The sequence below is a fragment of the Tigriopus californicus genome, chromosome 10 (assembly GCF_007210705.1).
Source record: "Tigriopus californicus strain San Diego chromosome 10, Tcal_SD_v2.1, whole genome shotgun sequence".
NCBI lineage: Eukaryota > Metazoa > Arthropoda > Copepoda > Harpacticoida > Harpacticidae > Tigriopus > Tigriopus californicus.
This window is the reverse complement of record NC_081449.1, coordinates 7,645,480-7,651,511: the sequence shown is the minus strand read 5'-3', so window position 1 is coordinate 7,651,511 and position 6,032 is coordinate 7,645,480. Positions and strand designations below refer to the sequence as shown.

The 6,032-nt window shown below is 41.4% G+C and overlaps 1 long non-coding RNA gene across 3 annotated transcripts in view; it reads right to left on the bottom strand.

The window, feature by feature from the left end:
• Positions 1-6,032, bottom strand: part of LOC131887940 (uncharacterized) — a 19,308-nt gene that overhangs the window by 7,878 nt on the left and 5,398 nt on the right. The window contains exon 2 of one of the 3 annotated variants that reach the window (XR_009374069.1): positions 4,871-4,913. The exons of the other annotated variants lie outside the window; for them this stretch is intronic. This is a non-coding gene — a long non-coding RNA (uncharacterized LOC131887940). The remainder of the gene's footprint in view (positions 1-4,870; positions 4,914-6,032) is intronic. 3 annotated transcript variants of the gene reach the window in all.

Genomic DNA, 6,032 nt, shown 5'->3' with positions numbered 1-6,032 from the left:
GTCGTCAATTACAAAACCACATTATTGTTATAAAAATAAACCTAAATTGTGAAGTTTTTTATATAAACATATTATTGAAGCGAAATATTCCGAATTCATAACAAGTTCCTTCTCGTACCGCAGTTCTCAGCGANTCATTCACATCCGACCAATAGTGGTTACAACGAATGGATCCAATGGCATTAGCCTGGAACATTGTTTACGGAGGGGAAGAATTAGTATGGTCGAGCCCGCAGAAAAGGCCAACCTAGCGTAATGACCACCGCACAATCCAATGCTGACCCCAATCTCGTACCATAAGTGCCCGATATTACATCGTTTCAGTCATCTCGTATCATTAAGATTTTCACAGTGGTGCTGCTGCTGCAGCACCCCTCACTATTGCAGCAATGGAAGGGTCAAACTAAGAATATGGCTGATTCAGTATTCTCGACGGCAGAACAAAACTATGCACGACAGTCAGAAAGAATACCCAAGAGACCAAATTCACAATCAGAACATACTGATGAGTGGAGCGATCCAAGGGTGCATGACTCGCCAAGACAAAAGTGCTTTATTTTCGCATTTACTTTTTCGTGGGGAGAGACGAATTCTATTATGTTGTCAAAGTGATAAAAATCTTACTGTCATAAGCTCAGAGTTGAGTTGGCTGTCTCTTTGAAATGATCAATGATTTCAGTAGTGCCAGCGCCATTCTTCTTGGCCTTTTCCAGCGATCCCCTCTGACATCATGGCTGGATAGAGTCAGACCAGTCGGCTACCAACGAAAGAGCCCTTCCAACGGCGGAGGTTGTTCTATAAATTACTATCTGTTATCTAAATAGTCTTGTACCCAAAATGACAGTCTGGCGTGCCAAACTCGCTCCCAAAGGATGAAGACTGGCTTGAATTCTTCGAGTCCACACCACCTTTTCCGATGGGAAAAATATGGGCTCGATCGTTCTCGCCACGTTTCAGACTTTTTGTGGCGTCTTTTTGCACTTTATGAAGTGTCCATTGTTTCCAGAACTGCAAGGCATCTTCGAACTGGAAACTGACCAAGTTAACATTTCTTACATGGGCCAAGATGTCCAAACCAGAAACAATGGTCCTTGACCAATCTGTTCCCAAACGGAAGTTGAGCAGTCAAACCAGGCACACACACACACACACCATGTTCACGACAATGACCAATGCGGTTCCACTTGTGCTCTGTAGCCGGAAATAAATGTGGAGCAACGGCGAAAGAAAGAAAGAAAGAAAGAAAAAGAGAGCTCGGAGAAAGTGAGTCAGAAGAAGGGTTGACCTGAACAGGCTTGTTCGCACTGTGTTAACCCTTGGAGGGTTCAAGTTTGCAGCTAACGATCTTCTGAGCTTTTTTCTCTTTTTTAGACCATCTTCCCACAGAAAAAAAGGTAATTGACACTTTTTGCTTGAGTACATTTGCAGCTAACGAGAAAAATGATGAGCTTGGGTTGTTTCAAGTAGGGACATATCAAGATGTCCTCTCGGGCGGGAGCCAACCACACAAAACCGAGAGAAATAGAAGGTATTTCTAAAGCATGTGTTACTGAGTGAATGAATGTACTGTACTACTGATCCAAGAGCAAGGCTCTATTGGTATGCAATAATTTGTTTTCCTTTTGATATCAAGGTGATGTAATCTTGCTTCTTTTCCAGGCGTTCAGTGCTGGCCAATCAATTGACGGTTGACGACTGACGTGGGATTGCAGCCACAATATGTTAACCTATAATCACATTGTTAGGTTCTTCAACTCTACTCATTTAATAAAACGCTGGACCCATAACTAGAGATCCTCCAAAGAACCTTTTGAAACCAAACTTTCCACTCATACTTAATTATTCCTTTTTCATTCCTCTTTTTCCACATTCAATTATCCTTCTTGGTATTGATTCTTAAAATAGAAATTCAGGTTGGAGGTGTTTTTTCACGTCCTTAGAAATAGTACCAGAGATCTAACATTGTTTCAGAAGTTTTCTTGGCATGTAAAGATGACTGAAAGAGTCAAAAACAGTAAAATATGAAAAGATTGAACATACACGTACTGCATCATAAATAGATCGAACCTTCTTTGACACAGGGCACTCAGTTTCCTGTCATGTTTGTTGCAACTACCTTGGTTTTCCTGCGGTTTGGGTTGATCAAGAGTGGAAAGCAAAAAAGCAGGAAGATACTTTGGATCCCATTTGGAATCATTGGGAATCCCTTGAGGATGGTGCAAAACCAGCCTTGGTGATTCAATATTAACAGACCTTGCTCGCCATGAAATGGCTAGTAAGGCCTGAATTGAGATTAGCCTTTTTCATGGTTATGACTTATGACCTTTAATGGACAGTTCTAAACTTCCATTATTGTTGATTGAATTGACAAGACCAGTTTACAAAAGGCATTTCTAAATGGAGCTTGTGAAATTGATGATTTGTAAGAGATATTCTGTAAAAAATAAAATAGACCAACCAATGAACACCAACAACATCATCATCATCCCTCTATCCAACCATCTTTTCGGAATTGAGCACTCGAGGACGGAAAGGCACATGTTTTGAACGTTTTATGGCAGTGCTTCAGATCGTGTAAAATTATTCCATAGAGAAGCGTTTATGATTGTGAGAGATACGGAAAGAAAAGAGAGGAAGAAGAGCCAGAAGGGCCAGAAGAGCCAGAGGAGATGGAGAAGCACAAAAATGTTTGGATGAGAGGGCTTCTTTAGCCAACTCCTCTTCTCCTCTTCCCCCGGGTCTATGCTTTTCACCATGAGATGAGCGTAGGAGTCACTAGTCACCTTATGGCTGTTCGTATTTGCTTCAAAGACGGGATATATTTCGTTAGTGGAACACACATGCACTGACTCCCACCACCCACTGGCATTAGAGGTTGGAACCAACGAGACTGGATGTGTGTGTATATATGGGAAGGAGTGAGAGACCTCTTTCAAAGACTTTGGGCACAATCTACAGTCTTAAGTACTCGTTGTGCAGTCTGATCCGTTTAAATTGCTACATAACAAGATCTCTAATCCTATATTGATTTCCGTAAGTATGTCACCCTTTATTTGTTTGAAATTGTATATGCTTGGAAAATATCTCGACTTCAATTGTTGGGCATTTGGAATCGGCTTAAAATGAGGTATCCACCGTCCAATTATTTGCTTGATGTGCGTTATTTCATGCAATTTTATGCACATAGAACTGAGGCACGTTGGGGGTTGTATGATTTCTTTCTCATTGCTCTCCTTCACATTTTGTTAGATTTGAAATCATTATATGAAGTTTACATTCAAAGATTACGGTTCCAACTGTAAAATAACCTACGCAACATCTAGTTACGTCAACGTTTGGCTGACATGAAGAGTTTAGTCCACACAAGAGGACTCTCATCTGGGCTGTTCACAACGTCGATGACATCGCCAACTACAAGATCACCTGCAATATCCACAAGCTTCAAAATGTTTGACTGATCATACTGTGCCTGGAAATTGCTTGAAAGTCACCAGGAAAGTATTTAAAGACCAACCAGAGATATCCATGAGAGACTTGTTTGTAATATTGATGCACTTGTGGACAAAGTAAAAGGTACTAAGACTCACGTCGGTCAAGTTGGTGATGTCGTTAGCGTAGATGAGAATTGCCACTATTCTATTGGCTTTTCCCTCCCTCCCAGCCAAATGTTACTCAGGTGTTTTTGAAGTTGGAATCGTACTCTACCGTAATATCTAAATGCATGAGTCATGAAAATTTCAATTCTGCCAAAATGGTAGCCAATCCCCGACAGGGAAAAAGTTAAAAGGCTCAAGCTGTAGAGAATCAACCAAGTACGCTTTTGAAGTTAAGCATGGCAAAAGACCGATTCTTTCGAGTACCTCCGAAGAAAAACTTTGAAGAATCGGGGCAAGTGCTATTGGAAGGATAGATCAGATTTCATGATGAATTTGCAGGCAAGTTGAATTGATGCAACAACAAACGTGGTCATGCTTGGCCCACATACATTGTGGAATGATGACTACTAGCGATTTCTTTCTCAACACAAGAGGTGTTTCAGGTTCGATTCTCCTCCTTGGCAATTCAGGAAGATAAATTTGGGTGATAATTCACATTGTCAGAATTAAGACATTATTTGATAGCGGTCTACTTTTTGAAACAGTGGCTACTGAAAAAGTACAATATGCAAAGTCCACCAAAAAGTCAGCATATTTTCTTTCGCTGACTATCTAGTTTTAGGCACATGGTGAAAGTATTCTAGTATAGAGTTTACTTGTATTTTCCATTTGCATACTGGTACATAACCCTCTACCTGGTTTCTGAGCTAGATAATCTATCTTGAAAACGCCTACGGCATGTTAGTGAAAGGGTTTGTGCAGTGGCAAAATGCCCTTAAAGAAAAGAAGGATCCACATGTGAACAATTGACTGTTGCGATGTCACTAAAGCGTCATTTATATTGAAATATCACTCGAGGAAGATCTGAATTGCTCTAAACGTAAATGTCTTGAAAACCTCACGAAATGGAAACAGTTAACGTAGCAGTAGTATGTATGTAAAGGTGGCTGGCTTAATCATCTTAAGGAAAGAAGAGGAGAAGGAGAGAGAAGATGTGCATCATGCTTTTCCAGTAAAATGTTTACGACTCCACCTCGAGCAGAGATTTTCTGGGCTCAGCGCTTTTAACGCGAGACAATCTCGCTTAAAGAGAAGGGTGGGGTGATTTCCAATGTCATCAATCGGTTTTGTCACTTCCCACAAGGTGCCTCTAACGTGAGGAGTTTTCACTCAAACGTGGTCGTGGCGACAGTGGGATCATCTCTCTCTCCTCCTTCACTTTTCATGGCGACAACCTTCCACCATATGATCCGATCCATATTCCATATCCATACCTCGACAGTCGAATTGAAGGACGAGGACGAAGAATAGACGAATCTGAGGAGGAACAGGAAGAAGAGGAGTGAGAAAGAAGACTTGCAGTTTCAGGAAGGAAATCGATGTGAACCAGAAATATTGAGATCTCACTAAAGCTACGGAGTTTTAGTAGTGGATTAAGATGTATGAACTGGAGCATTTACACGCAAGAGAACACCCGATCCCGAAGTCGGGGAGAAGTGTTTGCTTATGTGGCCATTTACGCTTGTAATTGCTTGTGGAAGTTTTGAATCCGATTGCAGGTCATAAATATGAAGAAGCATCATCTTTCTTAAGATTGGAAACGAACTGGCTACTGAAGACATTAGAGATTCGAGATCAAGTTGTTCTCACTCTCTCAAGCCTGAGTTTTAAATGGACGAGAAAAGTAGATGCCAGCCTATATTGGAATATCTTTCTTTTTGTAAACTACCCATTGCACACAATATACAAGAGAGCCATGGCAGATTGGCAGTCCTGTGGAGTTAAATTGGAATGGAAAGTGGAACACCCAAGGACAGCCAGATCTGAGAGAAATTGCTTGATGTTGTCGTTGCATGAGCAAGGATGAGTGGGGAGAGAACATATCCCTTACTTCCTTCCCCTCATCCCACTTCAAATCTGTTCCATGGAAAGAGGCAAAGAGCCGAATCGAGCCCCCGAAGAAGGGAGGAGGAAGGCAAGAAAGAGGGAGGAAGGAACGAAGGAAGGGGACTGGGACGTGCAGAAGCAGAAGGGAAGTAAGAAGGAGGAGGATTCACGAGACTGAGCTCAAGAACATTCTCAGAGATTGTTTAAGTGGTGATCGGAGCAAGGAACGTCCCAAATGCTTGGAGAGGTTTGTTTGGCTTACAATGCCCTCTCATACGACAAAAACATAATTATCGAACAACTACTCCTCGACCATGTATGTACCTTACTACAAATCATGATAAGGACACTAATAATAATAATGATAATAGTTGGCAAGGTCTTTGGTGGTACAAAACCCATCGGGCAAATTAGCACCCGGTTTTGGATTGGCATTAACAAAAACAGAAAATTGTGGATTTTCATGACTACTGCCTGACTTTGCGACACTAAACAATAGCTCTTCAAAAAGCTGTCCTTGACAGAATGTTTGAGTCACCATGCCCTTAA